Source organism: Bos taurus, chromosome 12 (assembly GCF_002263795.3).
Source record: "Bos taurus isolate L1 Dominette 01449 registration number 42190680 breed Hereford chromosome 12, ARS-UCD2.0, whole genome shotgun sequence".
NCBI classification, from domain to species: Eukaryota; Metazoa; Chordata; class Mammalia; order Artiodactyla; family Bovidae; genus Bos; species Bos taurus.
Genome location: NC_037339.1, coordinates 86,288,269 through 86,310,916, shown reverse-complemented (window position 1 = coordinate 86,310,916; position 22,648 = coordinate 86,288,269). Strand labels below are relative to the sequence as shown.

The 22,648-nt window shown below is 53.6% G+C and overlaps 1 protein-coding gene and 1 long non-coding RNA gene across 3 annotated transcripts in view; both read right to left on the bottom strand.

Annotated features, from left to right (window-relative positions):
• The window catches only part of ATP11A (ATPase phospholipid transporting 11A), a 104,735-nt gene that overhangs the window by 81,669 nt on the left and 418 nt on the right, over positions 1–22,648 (bottom strand). The gene's annotated exons all lie outside the window — the stretch shown is intronic.
• Positions 313–22,643, bottom strand: LOC112449097 (uncharacterized). 2 transcript variants are annotated; one of them, XR_009496768.1, is made up of 2 exons: positions 6,995–22,643; positions 313–2,228 (listed from the first exon to the last, which is right to left on the bottom strand). It is a non-coding gene; the product is annotated as an uncharacterized lncRNA (long non-coding RNA). The 2 variants fall into 2 exon arrangements; XR_003037589.2 differs by having other exon boundaries at positions 7,043–22,643.

The window sequence follows — 22,648 nt, the reverse complement described above, 5'->3', positions numbered from 1 at the left end:
ACAGAGGCGGATTCGGCGGGCTTCTCTGTCCAGGCTCACACGCTTCAGGAGCCCCTGGAATTTCCTGGGTGGGGAGTGCCCTCTCACTCAGCCTCACCTCCTGAGGGGACTCAGGTGGGCCTGTGAGGACGAGGTTGGAGGCCCCACAGCACGCCGACCTCTGCGGAGGCTGGGGTGGGTGCTAGGCTCACTGAGACCCAGGGGGCAGCCCGGGCAGCTTCCCGGGGAGCGGGCACCTCAGGGCAGGGAGGGACCCCTGGGGATGCAGCAGAAAGCCTGAGCCCCAGTCCCCCAGATGCGGCTCCCACAGCCTAGGGCAGAGCTGTGTCTTTTATAAAAACTGGAACTGTGCAGGCTGCACTTTCACAGTGAGTTTGGGAGTCGCTCGGGGCTTCCCTGGTGGCTCAGCTGGTAAGGAATCCACCTGCAATGAGGGGGACCTGGGTTCGATCCCTGGCTTGGGAAGATCCCCTGGAGGAGGGCATGGCTCCCCACTCCAGTATTCTGGCCTGGAGAATTCCATGGACTGTATAGCCCATGGGGTCACAAAGAGTCGGACAGGACTGAGCGACTTTCTAACACACGGCTGAACGCTGGAACCCGAGGGTGGTGAGGATGGCGCCCACAGCAGGGCCCAGGGCCTGGCGCCGCCGCGGCCCAGAGTCGTGACCCCGGGTCGGGACCCCGCTGGGGTCGGGGAACCGGCTCAGAACTCGCTCCCCAGGTGTGGCACCAGCTGTGTGACCTGGGCGTGCAGCCAGTCTCTCCCCCCCTCCTCACGTGAAAACTGGGTCACACCTTGGCCACGACACGCTTGTCGTCGTCTTAAGCGGCACCTGTAGGCCCGGTGTCCTGGGCGCCAGAGGCCCGGGTCCCGCAGGCTCGGGACGCCGTGGTCCGGGGCGGGGGCCAGGTCACGTCTGTCTGCCGCCATCACTTGTCCAACGGTTCCCCGCACTCCAGACCGCGGGTCACACTGCCCAGGACTACTGAACCCAACTGAGTCAGACCTGCCCTGGAAGGTCAACCTGCAGCTCCTCTCAGGGAGAGGCTGCCTCTCCTGGGGTCCTCGGGACAGACTCCTCCCTCTGCTCATGCGAGCCTAACTCTGGGCAACAGCCTCTGGGGAGGGTCTGGAGACAGGGGACCCTGACCACAGCTAACCGGCCTCCTTGCAGCACTGGCCCTCCATGCCTCGCTCTCAGCTCACACTGCCTTCTGTCTGTGACCTCAGATCAGAATGGATTTACATTCTGCAGCAGCCGTGGGCCGCGCGCTCCCGGGCCTGTGCAGGGTAGGGGTAGGGGGCAGTGGGGGGTTCTCACTCATGGCCTGCACCTGCCTCTCTGCTGGCCCCCCCAGGGACGGTAAACGCATTGCAGGATGCTCGGGACGGTGGGGGGGGCCCTCTTTATCAGACCACAGAGCAGCCGCAGCGCAGGCAGGAAGCTCGTCTCGTCACACTAGGACCTCTCCCCTCCCACCAAGTGTCTCCTCTCAGTAGTAGCAGAAAATGTCCTGAGCTCTGCTGCTTGTTTTAACTTGCCTTAATGGCAAAAGCTTTATACTTTTCTTCAGATTACAAAAGCAATACATGATCAGTATAAAACTTTTTAGCACAAGACAAACAGATGAAAATAACAATAACCCACAACCTTGACATCCAGAGGTAATCACTAGTTAACACTTCTTTGTATACTTTTCCACATTTTTTCTATGCATATATTTATATGAATCCATTTGTATGAATTTGTATTTATATGAATACAAAGGCATATATACGAAAAACAGGATCGTGTCAGATGCACAGTTTGTAACATGCTTTTTTCACCTAATACAGTATAAACTTCTTTTCACATCAATAAGCCTGAATCTACATCCTCTCGCTAAAGGTCTGCACTGTACTCCTTTGCACAAACTGTCAGTAATGTACCGGTTCACAGAGTGAAGCTGCTTTCTTTACTGCAGTCAACAAAGCTGCAAGGAACGTTTCATTTTTGCTTTATTTTGAAGTACTGCTATACAGTATTATATAGGTTATAGGTGCATAACACAGGGATTCACGACTTCAAAGGCTGTCCTCCACCTGTAGTTACTGTATTATAGGTGCGTAACACAGGGATTCACGACTTTAAAGGCTGTCCTCCACCTGCAGTTACTGTAAACGAGGGAACACTTTCGTCTGGCCATCTTTGCGCATGTGGACCATCAGTTCCTGGGGCGAATTCCTAAAGGTGGAATGGAAATGTTTATTCTGCATCAAGAATAAATAAGATTATTCCTACAGCCTACATGTTAATTAATCTCTGACATTTTAATAGTGTTTCAAGACAAAGTAATAAATGGGATAATTTTATACTTAAAAAAAAGGACAGACTTTTATATTTATTTGCGTTTTCAAATTGCGTCTCTCCAAGTTTAAACACCTGGGGCAGAGGATCACTGAATTATCTGGTGCATCAGGAGGACAGACCTTGGCCACAGGCCTCTGGGCCCCGCCAATCACGTGACAAGACGCGGCCCACAATGTTCAATTATAACACACTTGTAGTCAGATCAGGCTTGGGCTGTCAACACAAGTCTTTTCTGTTAAAACCAACAGCAATGTTTTAAGCCTCCCTCGGCCCTTAATATTCATTCTGTTCTAAAACACTGGCCTTTGAGCCACCTGTGCTCAAGGGCTAAGTGCTGACTCAAAGCCCACCAGACGGTCCCCAGACAACCTCCTTGGAGAAGCTTCCAAGAACCTAATTGGGGGGCTCCTCTTTCTCCGACTCCCCGCTCCCCAGAGCCCGGCACACACAGTGTGAAGGTGGGACCCCGCTGAAGGCTCTGTCACCCCTGAGATTTCAAAGGACAGTTGCAGCTGTATTTCTGGTTAGTTGTGCAGACCGTGTGTAAAGTTATAAAACTGTTAACTGGAAAAGCTGAGTTCGAGTTGGCTAAGAAAATTTTATCAGCAAAAATAAAAAACAGAATGAACATCATTAGTGGAAAATTAATTTAACATTCTTAAAGCTGCAAAAAAAAAAAAATCCAGATACTTTATTTCCATTGCTTTTATCCCTTTTTCCAACAGCAAAGCAATGAGTGCTTCTTACAGAAAAGGTGGAAATAGAGACAGGCAAGGAGGGTCTCATGCAGGGAGCGGGATGCAGGCAGCCCTGTTCTAACGCACACACAGCGCTCAGCTTTTAAGGGCAGTGTATAATGTCCTGTTTTCTCACCTACCACCACAGTTAGTGAATTCAATACCATCAGATTTGAGGAAATAGGACTGCCGTTACAAGCAGTACAGAGAAGCTGAAATGAAGTAACACAACAAACCCCTAAACCTGTAACACTTCAGTAGCACAGTGACACCTGTAATGCACACACCAGCTGGCCCGCACCGTAACGTCTGTGACACACAGCAGCGTCGGCACTGCACAGCAGCGTGAAGGCCGCAACCTGGGGTATTTACTCTCAACCCAAGTCCGTATGGTTTTAAAATGTTTTCTAAATCTGTGTTTTCCAAAGAAACCCGCGGGTCCTCTTGGGCCACGGCCCACCTAAACCCTGTGATGGGCAGCCCTGTCTGCTTTGAGCCCAATCGTGCATTCTGAAATAAAATCGGATACGACTCAGGAGTAAAAATTGAGTCTTCGAGCTGTGAAATGTCACGGACCTATTTCACCAGCTTTTAGGTGAGGCCATAATTTGCACCTGACGTTCTGTCCTGCTCATTCTGCTAAGACTTGAAAAAATCTCTCCACGAGTAGGAGGATCTCTGCTCTCTGCTCTTGGTCCCCGTTCCTGTGGAAGCCGCAGCAGAGAGCTCTCACCTCCTCGCTCTCAGAACAGCCTGAGCCCCCAAGTTGCCCCAGGCCCACTACCCCCGTGCAGGGCACCAAGCCCAGGCTTGTGTGTTCATGGACCTGAGTGCAGAAGGCACGGGGCTCAGGCAGGTGCCCCAGCCACCTTCCTTGAAACTACGGTTTCTGCTCTTTGATGCATCCCCCATGCAGCCCCCTCTGAAGCAGAAAGAGGAGGGCAGTCTGGAAGGGGAGCCAGGCCAGCCCCAGCTCTGCTCCTTCTTCCGGTCACCCACACCCTGCAGGGACTTAGAGGTGGGGCTGGGGGTCCTCCCAGAGGCGGAAAAAGTGCACCTGGCATTTCCTCCAGCTGAGATGGAGACATCTCTGGTGGAACCTAGAAAGTGCCCCCTGAGGATCCAGGATGAGGGCAGAGGTGGGAGAGAGAAGACCCAGCCTGTCTCGCAGGAAGAAAGGCAGGTGGGGGACAGTGAGAGGCAGGACGGCAGGAGAAGCCCCGGGGGGAACAGAGGGGATGGAGCCCCTGGTCAGCTGGCGGCTGCATTCCTGACCTTCCTGGCCTCAATTGGGGACACCTAACCTGGTATCTGATTTCCTTTCATCCTTATCAACAGTTAGCTGTCAGCAGAAGATTAAATGGCCAGAACGTGATCTTACCACAAACAAAATGGGAATAAAATTTCCATTCTGCCTGGAACAACAGCGGCCTTGAGAAGCCACAGCTTAAACAAGAATCAGAAACCCACAAGATCACGTAAGACTCAATGCTGCCATTCACATGGCGCACGGCTCCTTTCTATCTGAATGTGCTCAATAACAAGGATTCTTACATCCGTAAGAACTAGGAAGAAAAAAAAATCATTCCACAAAGACCCATAGAGCTTTATGTACTCTATTACGTAATGCTGTGTGGATGAATTTACAACTATCCCAGGTCCGCAGAAATCCAACTGAACTTGTTTTAAACATTCACACCTCTGTTCACAGCAACCAAAGGCATCTTGTTTGGATATTCAAACACACGGCAACAGTAGGTCTATCTGGGCTCTGGGTTCCGGGAGCGGCTGCCAGAAAACCACCCACTTTCAGATAATCACGATTGTGTGATCACTGACCTAGAGCCAGACATCCTGGAATGTGAAGTCAAGTGGGCCTTAAGAAGCACCACTCTGAACAAAGCTAGTGGAGGTGATGGAATTCCAGTTGAGCTATTTCAAATCCTGAAAGATGACGCTATGAAACTGCTGTACTCAATATGCCAGGAAATTTGGAAAACTCAGCAGTGGCCACAGGACTGGAAAAGGTCAGTTTTCATTCCAATCCCCAAGAAAGGCAATGCCAAAGAATGCTCAAACTACCGCACAATTACACTCATCTCACACGCTAGTAAAGCAATGCTGAAAATTCTCCAAGCCAGGCTTCAGCAATATGTGAACCGTGAACTTCCAGATGTTCAAGCTGGTTTTAGAAAAGGCAGAGGAACCAGAGATCAAATTGCCAACATCCGTTGCATCATGGAAAAAGCAAGAGAGTTCCAGAAAAACATCTATTTCTGCTTTATTGACTATGCCTAAGCCTTTGACTGTGTGGATCACAATAAATTGCGGAAAATTCTGAAAGAGATGGGAATACCAGACCACCTGACATGGCCCCTGAGAAATCTGTATGCAGGTCAGGAAGCAACAGTTAGAACTGGACATGGAACAGACTGGTTCCAAATAGGAAAAGGAGTACATCAAGGCTGTATACTGTAACCCTGCTTATTTAACTTATATGCAGAGTACATCATGAGAAACGCTGGGCTGGAAGAAGCACAAGCTGGAATCAAGATTGCCGGGAGAAATATCAATAACCTCAGACATGCAGATGACACCACCCTTATGGCAGAAAGTGAAGAACTAAAGAGCCTCTTGATAAAAGTGAAAGAGGAGAGTGAAAAAATTGGCTTAAAGCTCAACATTCAGAAAACTAAGATCATGGCATCCAGCCCCATCACTTCATGGCAAATAGATGGGGAAACAGTAGAAACAGTGTCAGACTTTATTTTGGGGGGCTCCAAAATCACTGTAGATGGTGACTACAGCCATGAAATTAAAAGACGCTTACTCCTTGGAAAGAAAGTTATGACCAACCTAGACAGCATATTAAAAAGCAGAGACATCACTTTGCCAACAAAGGTCCATCTAGTCAAGGCTATGGTTTTTCCAGTCGTCGTGTATGGATGTGAGAGTTGGACCATAAAGAAAGCTGAGCACTGAAGAAGTGATGCTTTTGAACTGTGGTGTTGGAGAAGACTCTTGAGAGTCCCTTGGACTGCAAGGAGATCCAACCAGTCCATCCTAAAAGAGATCAGTCCTGACTGTTCATCGCAAGGACTGATGCTGAAGCTGAAGCTCAAATCCTTTGGCCACCTGATGCAAAAAGCTGACTCATTTGAAAAGCCCCTGATGCTGGGAAAGATTGAAGGCGGGAGGAGAAGGGGACGGCAGAATGAGATGGTTGGATAGAATCACCGACTCAGTGGACATGAGTTTCAGTAAGCTCTAGGAGTTGGTGATGGACAGGGAGGCCTGGCGTGCTGTGATCCATGGGGTCGCAAAGAGTCAGACACCGCTGAGCGACTGAACTGAACTGCTGAACTTAGCCCTTTCTGGGTGTGGGTTCGGCCCTGGGCCTCGGAGGGCCTCCATGTGGTTCTGTTCAGCAGATATAAGGGCAGGTGGGCCCTCCGCCCAGCCCCGCTGAGCTCTGCCGCTAGCCAGCACCACTCACTCAGCACTGCCCGGGTGTGGGGGAAGTGGGGCCAGGGCACCTGAGACCCCAAGGAGCGGCAGCGACGGCAGCAGGAGCAGACTCTGGGCCTCATCCGGCCCTGGCCTGACAACTGACGTCACCACCAGTCGTCTCCCGTGGACTGTGCTGGCCGCCTGAGAACCAGCCCCTCCGTCTCCCCTCTCATTAAAGACCTAACACCCGGTGCCCCACCCACACAGAGAAAGCCAGCCGCAGATCCCAGGGGTCAGAACCCGCCTGAGACAGCAGAGGCCGCCGCCCACGGGCCAGGGGCCCCGCGCCACCCCCAGAGCAGGGCTGGGCCCCTTGCTCCCAGAGCTCCGTCTATCCCCCATCACAACCCGTCCTCTGGGGGCGCTGCGCCTGCCTCCCCCTGTTTACTCCACCTGCTGGAGAGCCGTGCGTGTGTGTGTGTGCGTGTGAACCACGCTTACGAGCGAGGACATGGACTCCAGGGGCGTGTGGACGGCGTCCCCGGCCGCAGAGTGACATGTGGATTTTACACGCTGGAGGCCTCGTCCTGGCCTTGAAGCCAGAATCCAGGATCTACTGAGAAGGTGGCTTTGCAGAAGGGTCCCGGGGCCAGCGCCTGGACCGTCACTTCCCAGGCCTGCAAGTCTGTGCATAAAGTCTTCTCAGCACTTCGCTGGCTATAGGCCTAGAGGTGGTCAACCCGTGGCTGGAATGAACATGCTTGATGCTGGGCGGGTGGTAGGCTGGGGTCTATGTCCCGACCCCCGGGTCCTCCCACGTCCCCGTCCCCCGCAGGGCCAGCGAACCCAGGGAGCTGGCAGTGGGCAGCTTGGGCCAGCACAGGACCTGCCATGGGTCCACGCGGGCTGCAGCCTTTATCCAGGTCAAGACGTGAACCAAACTGCCCTTTCCTCGGGCACTGGTGGGAAGTCAGTCATCAGCCGACAAAGTGCAGAAGGCGCCTGACCCGTCTGCAGCGAGGCTGGGCCAAAAAAGAGAAAGACCAGTGCCGGCCGGCGACCACGTCCCAGCGGAGCACAGGCCTCTGTGGGGACGAGCCTCCACCGACCCCAGCCCTGACGCCCCTGCGAGGTGCGCCGGTAACGGGATGAGAGAAGCCACGCCCCCAGCCCTGCCGCCCCTGACACGGGCACAGGTAATGGCTGAGGGAGGCCACGCCCCCAGCCCTGAGGCCCCCTGCCACGTGCTCAGGTAATGGCTGTGGGAGGCCACGCCCCCAGCCCTGAGGCCCCTGCCACGTGCTCAGGTAACGCCTGAGGGAGGCCACGCCCCCAGCCCTGACGCCCCTGCCACATGTTCGGGTAACCACGCCCCCAGCCCTGACTCCCCTGCCACGTGCTCGGGTAACGGCTGAGGGAGGCCACGCCCCCAGCCCTGAGGCCCCTGCCACGTGCTCGGGTAACGGCTGAGGGAGGCCACGCGGCCGTCTTCAGGAAGCCGACGCCGGAGCTCGCCGAGGACGCGCACCGCACTCTCTCATCTTTACTCTTCAGCCAGCTCTTCCGAGGACCACAACGCGCAACCGGGGCACCTCGCCGGCTCCTGACAGCCGCGGCTTTTAACGAGCCACACTGTTTAAGAGACAGAAGTGTTCAACTTTACAACGACGTTTCTTGTTAATCAATTAAGTACTTAATAAGAACGGGGCTTCGTGCTTTTGAAACCATGCTGCTGTCTAAAAAGTGGCACAGCAATTTATGAAACCAAACAATTTCAATTTAAGAACAACAACAAAAAAACGTCATATCACTTTTGGAGCAGAAATAACAGGAAACTGCTTGTCACAGACCCAACAATTTTACAGAAAAAAATTCCTCAAATTTAAGTTTCATCCATTTCTTAATCTTTTTTTTTTAGATAGTAAAAGAATAAACATTATAGATAAACTCAAAACAGAAACTTTATCTGATCCAGTCAATCAACAGACTGTAGTTTCTGGAAGAAAATTTCTCATAAAGTGCTATAATTCCTATTATCAATGCACTTAGGAGAAAAGCATATGGCTTTCTAACACCATTAAACAAACATCATTATGAGCTACACTATTTGAGTGTACTGCCAACTAGATATAACTCTTAGTTATGAGATATTCTGTCTCATTACAGAATTACTTGTTTAATGACAAGTATCAGGTTTTCTTCTCTGGAGCAATAATCACCACTCGCTGTTCTCAACAAATACATATTAAGCAAAACATAAAGCCCAAATGAATCCTCACATTCAAGTACTTAAATTTTAATAAAGCTTACCATCACCAATTATTTAAAAGAAAAAAGAAAAAAAACCCTCCTGCCAAGGGTACATTTTCCATTAAAATTTAATCAATGCTTAGGTTTCAATAAGTCTTCCCATGACCCTGATAAGATCTTTTTCATTGATTAAAAAAAAAAAAAAATGCTTCCAAAAAAGCAAGATAAACAGTATCAAATGTAGAATAAACTACTTAAAACAGCCCGTAAATCAGTTTGTATTTAGGAAGATGAAAAAGTTTTAGAAACGGATGGTGATGATAACTATGCAAATGTAACTTAAAGCCAATGGATTATATTATGCGCCTATCTGGAAATGGTTTAAATGGTAAATCTTATGTATATTTTACCACAATAAAAAAAAAAAACTGCCCATAAACCAACCTACGGTACATTCACTCACTAGGTCAATGCATCTTTGTAATGTTACAACCATCCTAATTTATTATGTCACATCTTCATTTTGCCATGTAATTCCTTTTTTATACTTTTATTGGAATATACAGTTGATTTACAACATTGTGTTAGTTTCGAGGGTGAGCAAAGTGCGTCTGTTGTGCATACACACGCAGCCGCTCTTTTCACATTCTTTCCCCTGCAGGTCCTTACAGAGTATTGAGTACAGCTCCTTGTGCTTTACAGCAGGTCCTGATGATTTTAAACCAAATTTAAACCTTTATCACAGGTAACATACATACTCCATGTTTTAAGTAATGGAATTTTAGGGGCGGCCACGTGGCCCTACTGTATAATGTGACCGTAACACACCATTTCTGCCACACCGCCCCCACTGTCCACCGAGGCCTGCTGCGCTGGGCTGGCCTCTGGCCTCCGTGGACCCCCAGCCCTGTAATTCTAGGGCCCAGAGCCACCCCGTCCCCCCAGATCTGGACCCCAAGCCCTGTGATTCCCGGGCCCGGAGCCGCCCCGTCCCCCCAGATCTGGACCCCCAGCCCTGTGACTCCGGGGCCCGGGGCCACCCCGTCCCCCCAGATCTGGACCCCCAGCCCTGTGATTCCGGGGCCCGGAGCCACCCCGTCCCCCCAGACCCGGCTCCTGTCACCTCCCCTTCCTTCCCACTGCCCGTCTCCTTCTCATCCCCAGCCCTGCCCGACACGCAGCCAGCCTACTGCGTGCCTATTTGCCGTCTTCGCCCTCCACAGTGTCCCCTGTGCATACAGCGAGTGTCAACAACCATCTGGTGAACAGCAATGCTGAGCACCTAGTGTGCACTGAGCTCGTCACACGCCTCCCCCTGCTAGAATCCGCAGGCTTGCCCCCCACCTGAGCTTCAATGTCAGAAAAACAGTGGGAAGAGCTGGACAGTATCAGACGTGAGGACACACGCAGACTCTAACCACAGGACGGTCACCCCAGCTTTCTAACACATACACTGCCTTCAGGTGCCTCCCCAAGTCAAAAAGTGCGCGGACACACCTCACGGTTATCTACGACTTTAATGGCTTATCTATTCGATCCAAATCAAAATGACTATTTCCAAACACTTCCTAAAGAGAAAAGGGAAGTTAAATCACTCCACGTGCATGCAAGTGGTCCGTCCCTTTCAGATCCTTTACATGAAAAGGATGGACAAATCCAGGCCTGCCTTACCTTCAGATCACTTATCTCCTGCACCAATAATCGCCCCATCACTTTGTTCCAGGGAATAATAACTTTAATTCCATGATTTAAAAACTCATGTTTTCTGGGCAGGACACTGAGGCCCTCCTGAAAAATCACACAGAAATCCAGATGACGCTCCCATGGCAGAACTTCATTGTCCCTAATCCTTTGCTGAAAATAGGCTGGAGGAAATCCTCTTTTCTCTGAAGGAGGGAGATTACGTAACAGATGACCAGCCTGTAAATTTAGCCGCCTCCTTTCATGACAGCGGGGTCTGTCCGGAGCAGGTGGGAGGAACAAGGCCGGCACCCAGGGCAGAGGCAGACACACTCGGCCTGGAAATAAACTTGATCTTGAGGGGCAGATTCCATCAACTGAACAGACAGTTCAGAGAAGACAGAGGGGGCGCTCCCCCAACCCCGGGTCCTGTGGCTTTGACAAGGGCCCCGGCATCAGACAGACAGGGCCAGCCCCCAGCACCAGAGGCCGGGCCAGCTCCCCGCCGTATCAGGGTCTCTTCCGACAGGGCTGTGTAACAGCCTGAGCAAGTTTTTAATGAGAACCAGGCTGCGATTACAGGGAGACCTAGGAAGGAAAGCTCCTCAGCGCTGGCTTGGGAACTCTCAGGTCACCACGAAAGCCCAGCATGCGTGGGCAGCAGGGTGACCCCACATCCTGGGCCCACAGAGAAGTCACGTCCCTGTCACCCTAGCGACAGCTTGGGGTCACCTTCCAGCCACCCCGTTTCGATTCTGCTGGAGGTGAGGAGGCTGCCCTGCACAGAGCAGGCCGACAGCACGGCCCCTAAAGCTGATCCCATTGACTCGGGGACCGGCCACTTCCCAGCCCCCTCCGCCCAATCCAGTTACGTGGGGGACATCTGTCCGGTCAACGAGACAGACGCTGCGGATTTAGTCCTAACAAACCCAGACGACACTTGACACCAACCACCACTCTGCTTCCAAGCCTCCTAGCTAGTGCTAGAGTGTGCTCAGTTGCTCAGTTTCGTCCGACTCTGTGTGACCCCACGGACTGTACCCACCAGGCTCCTCCGTCCACAGGATTCTCCAGGGAAGAATACTGGAGTGGGTTGTCGTTTCCACCTCCAGGGACGAGAACATAAACCCAGGTGCAAGAATTTCACCGTCTAAAGGTGCTGAAATCACAGAGTCTGTTCTCTTATCACTGTGAAACTATGTGAAAAATCAACAGCAAAAGATATTTTAAAATAACCCACGTGTTTTCAAGTGCAGTGTGACACTTACCAAGAGCGGTCTTTGACTTAGCCACTGAAAGACTCAATAAAGTTAGAAGACCAAAAAATCCAAGCCTCCCACAGTAAAAAGGCAAAGAGAAAGACAGGAACACACAGGCCCTTGACGGATCAGCGCTCGGACGGTGGGCACCGTGGTCTCTCAGCGCTAACAACGGCCAAAACCCGCTCCACAGCCCAGAAGAGTGACCGTTCCTGCTGCACCTCTACTCTGTTAGCCCCCCAGATTCTGGGAATGCTTCTTTTGGTTTGATAAAACAGTCAACAGTCCATGCACTTTTTCAAACTGCCTCCTTTGTGGTTCTCTACCTGTGTGAGTACTGACAATCTGAATCGCACCAAGTTGAACAGTATTCAGCCACAAACGGAACTGTGCCCCCTGAACCGCTAACCCCCACCGTGACTGTGGGTGGAGACGGGACCTGGGGAAGCCGTGGAGATGAAACGCGGGCGTAAGGGTGGTGCTGTCCCTGACGGGCCCGTGTCCTCGCAGGACGAAGGACAGAGATCACTCACTCTGCCCCCCACCCCAGGAGCAGCCGCCTGAGGCCAGGAGAAGGCAGCTGTCTGGCCTCACCGGACCCGTCTGCCAGCCCTGGGCCGCACTTGCAGCCCCAAGCCTGAGAAACCGGGCTCCGCTGTGGCCCCAGCCCCACACCAGGACAGGCACGGACCCATCACAGCTTCGTGTTTTAGATGCCGGCGCTAAACCCACCACCACCGAGGTTCACGGACCCGCCACGAGCATCTTAGAACCACCCCGGAATCGAGGCCAGCTTTTCACCCGAGGACGCCGCCTTCCTCAGCCACATTCTCAGCCTCCACATCCTCAACGACCAGACGTGTGTTGACATGACGCACATCTCAGGCGGGCCTCCAACCTCAGACCATGACAGAGACGTGGAGGAGAAAGGACACTGGGTGGGCAAAGCAAAGGCCCGCCGCCGTCCACGTGGCAGGGAGCCCCTCAGCCATGTGGATGGCGGGGTGGCCGGCTACCCCTGGGGCGCGGCCAAGAGCAGCGGGCTGGATGACCCAGGCCCCCCCGTCTGCTGTGCTCGCAGGAGTGTCCACGAGCCCCACAGAAACTCACCAGCAGCCTACGCATCTTCCTAGGCCACAGGCTCCTGGGTGCCTGCAGCCACACCCAGGCCGGCATGGGAGGGGGTCCTGGAACAGACGCAGGCCTCCCCTGGCAGGTAAGAGGGGAGGGAAACGGAAGCCAGCCTCGTGCGTCCCGATGAGGCGCCAGGAACCCCAGCCTTGCCCCGTCACAGAGCCCGCGAGGCAGGCGCAGGGTCAGCACTGCAGAAGCAAAGTGACCGGAAGTCAGCAGCATCTTGCCCGAGCCACCCACCTCGGTTAACATGTTCTCGGTTAACATGTTTTACCCGCAAAACACACACAGCAGAGGCGCAGACTCCCCCGACAGCTGCGGCTAGCTGGTGCGTCGTGTGGGGGCAGACTGCGGCTGGATGACGCGGACACACAGCTGTCCCCCAGGAAAACCGGCTCCTTCCACCGCCTACGCCCAAACCTTGTCAGACACTCCCCGGGGGTGCGTGGACTCTGAAACCCACCAAAGGCAAAACAAAACCACAGAGAAACAGGAAACATCTTGCCCACAGAAGCTCAGGAGGGTGGGAGGCAGTTAAACGTTTGCAGAGCGAGAACTTGGAAATGGATCCATCTGGACGAGCTCTATCCTGAGAGGGTGACTGACAGACACCCAGACGGCAGGACGGCGGGGCACGTACGTGTGAATGTTACCAGCACAGTCCTCTCGAGAGGAGGGGGCCCGGAGGCAGTGAGTTTCCTCCGTCTCCACTTAAAAAGGTAGGGAAAGTACGTGCAGGGTTGGCTGGAAGAGGCAGCTAACGACTAAGCTGCCCACAGCGCTGCCCTGCTCTGGCCTGGCCTACGCCCAGGTGACGAAGGGACAGGCAAGGCAGGAGCGCAGAGCCCTCTCCGACTCGGCCACGGCGGGCTTCTCCGGTCCACACGCAGCATGAGTGAGCCTCCCGCCAGGGACACTGCTGGACCCGCTCCCCACCCAGCGTCAGCACACACACCAGGGGACGCGGGGCCCGGGCTCCGCTCCCGACGGCCAGTCATCGGGTGCTTCTAACCCACTGACCGACGGACAAAGCTTGGTTTGGGCTCAGGGGTCCACCCCACTGGAGAAGCCTGGACCCTCGGTAGACAGGGGTCGGGAGGCAGGGCAGCCGCAGGGCAGGGCGCCAAGCCCTCCATGAAGGGCAGCCACCCGGCGCCAGACGGCCAGGTCACACCTTTGTCCAAACAGTGGGGAAATCTGGGCACTCGGGGACAATCGTGTTCAGTCGCTCAGGCGTGTCCGAATCTTTGTGACCCCAAGCACTGCAGCCGCCAGTCCTCTGTCCACAGGATTTCCCAGGCAAGGATACTGGAGTGGGCTGCCATTTCCTTCTCCACGGAGTCTCCTGTGTTATCAGGCGGAATCTTTACCCCCAGGACACAATCAGCCGCGTTTCAATGTTGGCCATAAACTCAGGCAGTTCTGAAGCCACAGAGTGTCTGATGCAACCGTATCAGAGGGCCAGTTCCCCTCCTGTTTTCAGACAAGGTTCTCAGCATTCAGGAGACTAGCGGCACTGGGGACCCGCCCCCCCCTCCCCCGCCCTGCCCAGAAAATAGAAAGCGTTTGAGCCAAAGGCTCTGCACTGTGTGCTCCAGGACCCCCAGGGGGCCAGGTAAGAATGCCCATTCACAACCAGACCCCAGCAGAGGGTCCTTGCCAGGCGGGGGTCCGAGGGGTGGATGCGAGGAAAAGAGGGGGCAAGTCCTGGGGTCCCTGTGGGCGGAGGATCAGCCGTGAGGACAGAAAGAACCACAGACAGAGAGTGGGGGAAGCTCCCGGGGTCAGGAAGCCCCTCCAGATGCGAGGGGACCCTGGGCTGTGACGCTGGGGAGGTCACTTCCTCCCCGGGGGTTTATCAGGAGAGGGGCAGGACCACACACCTCCCTGGCCTCCTCCTCACTGTTCTGAGAAACTACCAGGGAAGGAGACTCCAAAGGTGTGAAATGGCCTCAACAAGCCTTTCAAGGCCTGTCCTTAACCCATTCAGGTCCTTGCAAGCACCTGAGCACCCAAGGGCGCACCTTCGAGGGTCTTAGCAACAGCTGTGGTGAGAGGCGGAACTGACCGCTGGACAGAGGTTTACGAGCTGTCCCGGCCCAGGGGGGGGGTCTGCAGCCGCGGCCATGGGGGCACCCAGGCCTCCCAGCAGGGCGCTGACGGGGAGGACAGGGCGCCAGCCCCAAGCAAAGGGCCTGCCGACCGGCTCAGCCCCCTCTCTGCCTGGACCCACCCGCCAGACATCGAGGCTCAGAGGCCCGCAGCCTCCAGCCCCGGCACACTTGGACGGCAACCCAGGCCCTCCCTGCCTCCCAGCTGATCAGGGTGCATCAGGGAACACAAAACTACAAAGCCCAGAAGGAACTTCTGGGGCCCTAGGGCTACAGATCCTTTCTGCATCCCATGCTGCTTCTTATTTGAGGGAACACTGTTTTGCCCCCATGACCTTCCCTGAAGAACCAAAGGGCAGACTCATCAGGGCAGGGAGTGGGTGCAGAGACCAGGGAGGGGCCGTCAGGATATAGCCTGGGGCCAGGCCAGTGCCCTTGAGGCTCACCCACAGCAAGTTCTGAGTCCTTCGGAACTAAGACCCCACCCAGGTGGGGGAAGGTCACGGGCTGAGCACAGATTCCAGAGCACCGCCCTGTCACAAGCCACCAGGCCTTGGGAAGAAAGTCAACCACCGTGCGGCCCCCACCCCCACATTCCGCCTTTACAGTCTCTCTGAGCACCATCAAGGAGGTCAGCTTTTCTGAGCACCAGCTGCCCCTCCCTGCTTGGCCCCACCATCAACCTTTCTTGGCTTGTCTGACCTTCACGACCTCACCTGGTGTCAGGCAGAGACCCTGTGTGTGGCTGAGGTTGGGGGTGAGGGCAGAAGGGGGACCCCCGGTGGGCCGCCTCGGGCTGAGCGCCCACGGGCTGACACACGGGCACTGCGGGAGGAAGGAGGCAGGCCTGGGAGTCCCTGGAGGACACAGACGTGGGGACGCAGGCAGGGGCCGTGGGGTCAAGGAAGTCTGCTTTAACAAGGGGCAACTGAAAGGCACGACGGAGTGTCACGGGGCTGGTGATGCCGCTGCAGAAGGGAGGTGTGCAGGCTCAGGGCAAAGGGGGACGGGCGGGGGCCCGGAACACAAGCTGCAGCTTTCCAGACCAGGTCACCGCCCCAAACCAGGAGGGTGCCGACAGCAGCTGCAGGGTGGGCCTCCTCCCTGGGGACCGCCGTTCACCACCAAGTTGGGGGGCCACCACCCTCCACACCGTCCACTCGGGGAGGCCGAAGGGGACGCAGTCCCGCGGAGGAGCTGGGGCTGCCAGCGGCGTCAGACCCTTGACAGAGCACCTCCCTGGGCCGCAGGGCACCCCAGTGGCCCCCCGATCCTGACGGTGCTCCCCCCGCAAGGAAACCACATCAAGGGGGTCCCTTTCAAGCGGGAAGATGCCCATGGTCTCAGTCAAAGGCCTGAGCCAGGTCTCCACCTGCACCTGTGAGCCTCCGATGCTGAACTTTGACCTCCACAAACAACTGTGTTTTTTTTTCATATACCAGAATCCAAGTAAAAGCAATCCCTTGTTCAAGCCTGTTGAATTTCTACGGATGTAAAAAATGGCTTTTTATTGATTTTCCTTGCAAATAAATAGCATTTCTGCCTGCATTTAACTTGGTTAAAAAAGCATTTGAGTCTGGGACCTGGGCATCTGCACTCTGACTGCCCCGCACGAGGGTCAGCACGTGTCCAGGCTCCAGCGCCCAGCACAGCCGTAAACAGAGGCCTCCCCACGGAGCCAGCGGCAGCTCAGGGGCTTCCAAGCCATTCCAGGCAACTGCGGACTGAGGTTGGCGTGCTCGCCCCTAAAGATTCTGCAGCAAAACCCAGTCAGCTAAACTCCCTCCCCTCCCCCAGGTTATTAAATCTGCCCTCAGGCAGGAAAGCAAGCACATCAAGATGCCTTGTCCCAAACAGGCAGACAATGGGAGGAATCTAACTTAATAGCCAGGACACGGGTTAAATTACACATCAGGCAGTTGCTTCGAAAGGCGTGTTCCAACACTGAACACTGCAGCACAGCCCTGCTCCGCAGGCGGGGCTGGCCGGCCTCGGGGTCACCAACTTCAAGCACCGAAGGCCTCGGGCGGTTCAGGTGGCCCACCTCAGCGTCCTGGGTGCAGACTCTGAAGCACAGGAGGCCCCAGGGTGTCATGAGAAGCAGCCTTAGGAAGGCAGCTCCGAGGCAGGTGGCATTTAAAGCTTTTAAAGCCAAGACTCATCAGATGAACGTCAGCCTTTAGAGCAGCAGCGGCCAACACTGACGTCCACGGCACAAGCCATTTGGTGGTCAAAAAAACCAAGAGCAGACCCACACACATGCAGATAAGTGGTGAATTTCTTACAAGTTTCAAAGCATTCTAATACAGCCATGCTTGAGGCTCTCCAGGGACCAGCGTTTATTTTTTCCTTATACAGAAAAATCTTAATGTAACCGTTTGTTTCAAAAACAGATCTACTCTCATTAAGGAAGTTTTGCCCATCTTAAAATTAAAAGGTAAGTAATACCCCAGAAAGCAAAAATTGTGAGACACAAATAAGCAGAAACCTGGTCAAGCAGGTATCCAGGCTAAAGTACTGAAACCAAAGTCCAGGGACACAATGACGCAAGCGGCACAGTCAGACCTCCCGGCGGTGAGGCGTGGAGAGGAAGGGCCGCGTCATTCTGCAAGTAGACGTCACGGCAGGCTTTTCACTGGCCTGCAGTCTTCAGCACCCTTGTGTCCAGATGTCCTGAGTCCCCTCTGAGCCCACACACTGCTCCAGAGCAGGACGCCCACACTGACCAGCAGGTGACCCAGGGAGGTACTTGCCCTCTCCTGGCCAGTCACCAGGGACAGAGCTTTGCTAACAGCTATCAGCGACATGGACATCACCAGATGGTCAACACCGAAATCAGATTGATTATATTCTTTGCAGCCAAAGATGGAGAAGCTCTATACAGTCAGCAAAAACAAGACCAGGAGCTGACTGTGGCTCAGACCATGAACTCCTTATTGCCAAATTCAGACTTAAATTGAAGGTAGGGAAAACCACTAGACCATTCAGGTATGACCTAAATCAAATCCCTTGTGATTATACAGTGGAAGTGAGAAATAGATTTAAGGGCCTAGATCTGATAGATAGAGTGCCTGATGAACTATGGAATGAGGTTCGTGACACTGTACAGGAGACAGGGATCAAGACCATCCCCAAGAAAAAGAAATGCAAAAAAGCAAAATGACTGTCTGGGGAGGCCTTACAAATAGCTGTGAAAAGAAGAGAAGTGAAAAGCAAAAGAGAAAAGGAAAGATATAAGCATCTGAATGCAGAGTTCCAACGAATAGCAAGGAGATAAGAAAGCCTTCTTCAGCGATCAATGCAAAGAAATAGAGGAAAACAACAGAATGGGAAAGACTAGAGATCTCTTCAAGAAAATCAGAGATACCAAAGGAACATTTGATGCAAAGATGGGCTCGATAAAGGACACAAATGGTATGGACCTAACAGAAGCAGAAGATATTAAGAAGAGATGGCAAAAATACACAGAAGAATTGTACCAAAAAGATCTTCACGGCCTAGATAATCACGATGGTGTGATCACTGACCTAGAGCCAGACATCCTGGAATGTGAAGTCAAGTCGGCCTTAGAAAGCATCACTACGAACAAAGCTAGTGGAGGTGATGGAATTCCAGTTGAGCTATTCCAAATCCTGAAAGAAGATGCTGTGAAAGTGCTGCACTCAATATGCCAGCAAATTTGGAAAACTCAGCAGTGGCCACAGGACTGGAAAAGGTGTTTTAATTCCAATCCCAAAGAAAGGCAATGCCAAAGAATGCTCAAACTACCGCACAATTGCACTCATCTCACACGCTAGTAAAGTAATGCTCAAAATTCTCCAAGCTAGGCTTCAGCAATATGTGAACCGTGAACTTCCTGATGTTCAAGCTGGTTTTAGAAAAGGCAGAAGAACCAGAGATCAAATCGCCAACATCCGCTGCATCATGGAAAAAGCAAGAGAGTTCCAGAAAAACATCTATTTCTGCTTTATTGACTATGCCAAAGCCTTTGACTGTGTGGATCACAATAAACTGTGGAGAATTCTTAAAGAGATGGGAATACCAGAACACCTGATCTGCCTCTTGAGAAATTTGTATGCAGGTCAGGAAGCAACAGTTAGAACTGGACATGGAACAACAGACTGGTTCCAAATACGAAAAGGAAAGGAGTACGTCAAGGCTGTATATCGTCACCCTGTTTATTTAACTTATATGCAGAGTACATCATGAGAAACACTGGACTGGAAGAAGCACAAGCTGGAATTAAGATTGCTGGAAGAAATATCAATAACCTCAGATATGCAGATGACACCACCCTTATGGCAGAAAGTGAAAAAGAACTAACCAGCCTCTTGATGAAAGTGAAAGTGGTGAGTGAAAAAGTTGGCTTAAAGCTCAACATTCAGAAAACAAAGATCATGGCATCTGGTCCCATCACTTCATAGGAAATAGATGGGGAAACAGTGGAAACAGTGTCAGACTTTATTTTGGGGGGCTCCAAAATCACTACAGATGGTGACTGCAGCCATGAAATTAAAAGACGCTTACTCCTTGGAAGGAAAGTTATGACCAACCTAGATGGCATATTCAAAAGCAGAGACATTACTTTGCCAACAAAGGTTCGTCTAGTCAAGGCTACAGTTTTTCCTGTGGTCATGTATGGATGTGAGAGTTGGACTGTGAAGAAGGCTCAGCGCCGAAGAATTGATGCTTTTGAACTGTGGTGTTGGAGAAGACTCTTGAGAGCCCCTTGGACTGCAAGGAGATCCAACCAGAGATCAGCACTGGGATTTCTTTGGAAGGAATGATGCTAAAGCCGAAACTCCAATACTGTGGCCACCTCATGCGAAGAGTTGACTCATTAGAAAAGACTCTGATGCTGGGAGGGATTGGGGGCAGGAGGAAAAGGGGACGACAGAGGATGAGATGGCTGGATGGCATCACTGACTCGATGGACGTGAGTCTGAGTGAACTCCGGGAGTTGGTGATGGACAGGGAGGCCTGGCGTGCTGCGATTCATGGGGTCGCAAAGCGTTGGACACGACTGAGCGACTGATCCGATCCGGTCTCATCTGATGAGTGACTCGGGCACTGAGCACCCTCGCAGCGCCGGGCACCACCCTCTGCCCGGCCTGTGTCAGCGCAGTTAACCCTCGTGCCAATCCTCTGGATCGGGGACTCATTCTTACATGAGGAAACTGAGGCAGAGAAAGGCAAACCACCAGGCGGGCCAGGTCCAACCCAGGTGGGCGCCCGGAGACTCTGAAACTGGACGTCTCCCCTCACATCTCTTCTCAGGAGGTAACACTAGCTTTGCATCCACTTTGTTAACACTTTTTTAAAAAGCTCACGGCACAGAAGCACTTTGCCATTTCTGAGTTCAGCACATCTCTATGTGGCTTATATGCATCCAGGCTCACAACCAGTGATGCCAGCTTTGGAAATACCTGGCTTAACCTGGAACAGAATTATCTCCTTCACTCGCCTACTCTACCTCTCTGGAAGTAACCCAGAATAAAATAACCTAGCAACGGTTTCCAAGGACTCCTTTATCTTTGGCAACCCTGAGGCATCATCATGAAAAGGTTTCTGTCCTAGAAATTCTGACTCTGTGACCACAAGACTGGAACAGGATATGACTTTATTTGCACTTATAGAATAAGTCACATACAGAAATCACAAAGAAATATGAATATTCAATCCCAGTCTTTTTTCCCCTCCAGTATAAGGAAATATAATTAATTCCTACATATTGAAACATAATCCAATCATAAGCTAACAGACTGGCTGTTTCTGGAAAAAGCCAAATTAGTTTAATAACATAGACATGAGCTTAATATCATAAAAATGAATGGCTTTCTATGTGAATATGGTGAAGTAGTCAAATGATCAGATGTTTAAAAAAAGACGTGGAAGGAGAAACACAGAAATAGTAATAGTGCCCGTAACCGGGTCCCAGAGACGCCACCAAATACCGCACAGGCCGCGAGAGTCCACCGAAGAGCATTCACCGGTTAGGCTTGCGGGGACACTGGATTTCTTAAGTCTAATATCACAGCAAGGGGCTTTCCTGGTGGCTCAGTGTTGAAGAATCCACCTGCAATGCAGGAGATGCAGGTTCGATCCCTGGGTGGGGAAGATCCCCTGGAGGAGGGCATGGCAACCCATTCCAGTATTCTTGCCTGGAGAATCCCAGGGACAGAGGAGCCTGGTGGGCTGCAGTCCATGGGGTCCCAAAGGGTCGGACACGACTGAGTGACACACACACACACATCACATCACAGCAAGGGGGAAATAAGCATGTAAAGGACACCAACATTTATACAGGTTGATGTGACACGCGAGAGCTGAAGACCTGAAGGACATAAAAGCACAAACATTGGAACTGTGTCCCGCCAGCTGGGAGGATGAAGGGGTCAGCAACAGGCAGGGAGGGAAGATGTATCAGGCAGAGGGCCCATGGGAGGAGGAGGAGGGGGACCGGGAGGCCTCCCGCCCTCCCTCTCTCCTGGGTAGACTGTGTCAGTGCTGCCGGGTCGGCGCTCCTCTCCATCACAAGTCTTAGAATCCGAGAACAGAAACTGACTGGGAGGTCAGCGAGCACACCCCGGGTCAGCAGGGCCTCCACCCTCCCCGCGACTGCACTGATTCGCGGCGGCGTCCACGGACGGTTTCTCTAACAGCTCTGCTGACCTGTCACGGGCACCAGCTTCTCCAGAACTCACTACTGTAGACAGGAAGGTGGCCGGGGTGCGCACTCACGTTGTCATCTGGACTCAAGAACCCCTAAGGGGACAGCGGGGCCTTTCCCACGGGAAGCCCGCCGGGCCTCTTACCAGAACCCCAGAGAAGTTCACCCCACTCAACTGGAAGGCTCACTGCCCTTCCCCAGGGGAGCTCCCCGACCCTCGAGGCCTCTTTGGTGAGTAGGCTCCGGGGAAGCACTCCTTCAACGTTCCCCTTGGGTGAACAAGAAGCTCGTAAACGTGAACACTGACTAAGGGAATTCCCAGGCCAGAAGAGCTCCCACAGCCGTGCCCCCTTCTAGCGGAAACCTCGGTGCGCGCCACTTGGGCAACCTGTGACCGACCACGTGCGCGCGGGGCCGGGGGCGGGGCTGTCGGAGACCAGGCCGCTTCCTTCGGCCGGGCGCACCCCCGCCGCCCCGGGCTCCCCTCGGCTGACGCGAAACCAAACCAGCCTCCCCTCTGCCACCTCTGGTGGCGGCCACAGCCAGCGAGGACTCCGGGAAGCCCCACGGCTGGCCTCGGATCCGACTGGTAACTCTCGGAGAAAAGCTCCCAAACTTCACTTCCGAAGCCCCATGTGCTGTTACGAAACTAAGGGGCAAAGCCGCTGTCTTTTTCCGTGGGGCGGCCTCTTCCTCTGTCCGACTCCCGACTCCCGGGGCGGACCCGGCACGTGAGGCCGGGCGCGAGCATCCCACTTGAGCCCGGCCCGGCGCCCATCTAAGCTGCCGCGGCCCCAGCGGCCGCCGGGCTCCCGGGAGGCGCGCTGGCGGGTGGGCGCCCGTGCCGTCGGGGCCCGAGGTGCCAGCCCCACAGGGCCCCCTCCCCCGCGTCCTGCAGTCCCCCGGGGCGCGGTCGGCCACCCAGTCCTTCAGCGCCCCCCGGCCAGCGGCCGCGGCCCCGTCCTGTACAGCCCGTGTCCCGGCCCCGGCTCCGCGCGGGTCG